Source organism: Molossus molossus, unplaced genomic scaffold, assembly GCF_014108415.1.
Source record: "Molossus molossus isolate mMolMol1 unplaced genomic scaffold, mMolMol1.p scaffold_m16_p_8, whole genome shotgun sequence".
NCBI classification, from domain to species: Eukaryota; Metazoa; Chordata; class Mammalia; order Chiroptera; family Molossidae; genus Molossus; species Molossus molossus.
Window position 1 is genome coordinate 24,244,520 of NW_023425402.1, and position 2,210 is coordinate 24,246,729.

A 2,210-nucleotide genomic window follows, 5' to 3' on the forward strand; every position below is an offset into this window, starting at 1 on the left:
TGTTTTAGTTTTTCTTTTATTGACTTACATTTTTTTTCATCTTCACCTGAGGATATTTTTCTATTTATTTTCAGAGAGAGAGAGAGAGTGAGAGAGAAACATTGATGCGAGAGGGACACATTGACTGGTTGCCTCCTGCACAACCCCGACCAGGGCCAGGGATGAACCACAACTGAAGTATATGCCCTTGACCAGAATCAAACCCTCGACTCCTTGGTCCTTGGACCAATGCTCCAACCACTGAGCCAAACCAGCCAGAGTGACTTACATTTTTTGAATGTCAAATGTTATCATGTTCCAAAAAGTCAAAACTTATGAACAGCTACACTCAGAGAAATGTCCTCCTTTCTCAAATGTCCCTTGTACCCTCTTCTCCTTCACCCCCTACAGCAGTGACTTCCAACCACTGTGCTGTCAGAATTTTTAAAACATGCAACACCTGGCTATGTGGTCAGGGCACCGACCTCTTTCCCTTAGATTGTAACATTTAAAAATGACAAAAACTAACACAACAATAGTCATCCGGTATGAATGAATCAAAATTATACCTATTTTTTTTTTGTCAGATGGGCAAAAAATACATTTTTTGGGTGTGCCACAGAATTTTAGTAATTAGTTTAGTGTGCTATGAGATAAAAGAAGTTGAAAATCACTGCCCTATAGGTAACCAACTTAATTGTTTCTGTTTTTTCTTTCCTGTGATTTTTTTTTTTTTTTTTGGTGGGGGGAAAGCAGATATATGTATGTTTTCTTATGTCCTCTTCTTTAGCAAAGTCAATGGTACTAGATATACTCTTTTGTGCTTTGATTTTTCACTTTGCAAGATCTCTTGTCTATCACTCTATATCAGTTCACAGATAGCTCCTGCCCCCCCCCTTTTTTTTTTCATATTGGGATAGTATTCATTGTACCAGAGTTTACTCAGCAATTTCTTAGGCTTGGATGTGTAGGCAGTTTCCAGTATTTGAAAATAACACATATTGCTACAGTGAGTAAACTGATTAATGTATTTTTACATTGTTGGAGGGATATCTTCAGGATCAGTTGCATATGTAATTTCATCAGATATGACTAAGTTCCCTTCCATGGTGTTTGCATCATTTTGTCTTTCCAACAATAATATATGAAAGCACCTGTTTTCTCAGTTTCAGCAACAATTGTATTGTTAAGATTTTGAATTCTTCCCAGTCTGATGGGGGAGAACTATTTCTCATTGTAGTTTAAATGTGTGTCTTCTCTTATTATAAAGGAAGTTGTACACCTGTTCAAATGCTTAAGAATCATTTTCATCTCGCTTTGTAAGTTATCTGTTCATATTTTTTTGTCCATGTATCTATGTCATTTTTGCTCTTTTCTCCCCCTCAATTAGATATATCTTTTTACTTTTAGGAGTACTAGCCCTTTATCTGTGATACATGTTGCAAAAACAGGGTTTTTTTTTTGGTATCCACAGGGGACTGGTTCTAGAATCCCCTCTTTTCGTCCCGCATGGATACAAAACTCTGTGGGTGCTCACGTTCCTTATACAAGTGACTCTTGAAAAATACCAAGTGTTAGTGGCGCCGATTCCTCACACTGTCGAAAATCTGTATAAGTTTTGACTTTCCCAAAACCTAAATACTAATAACTTACTGTTGACTGAAGCCTTACCAATAAATAAACAGTTGATTAACACATATATTCTATGTTATATGTATTATATACTGTATTCTTACAATATAAGGAGCTAGAGAAAAGAAAATGTTACTGAGGAAACCATGAGTTTTATATTGTTCTTTTCAAATTGTCACAAATCTCCAAAAATTTTTCCAATATATTTATTGAGAAAAAAAAAATCTATGTATAACTGGTCCCATGCAGTTGAATGCCATGTTGTTTAAGGGTCAACTATAAAATACCCAAGCGCAGATTGGAAATACTGTTTTCCATTCACAGTTGGTTGAATTCGCAGATGCGAAAAACGGGCACAGACTGTATTTTATCCTAGTTTGTACTTTCTATGTGACTTTATTTTTGGCTTCATATAATTCTTAATTTTTAGTTAGTTAAATTTAACGCTTGTTTAATTGCACATTGATTTTTAGTCACGGTTACAAAGACATTTCCTACATGGGTTATAGAGAAACTCATTTATTATTCCCCCCCCTGGTGCTTGTATAGTTTGTTTCACATTTAGATCCCTGATTGTGAAATACTATATTTATATATAC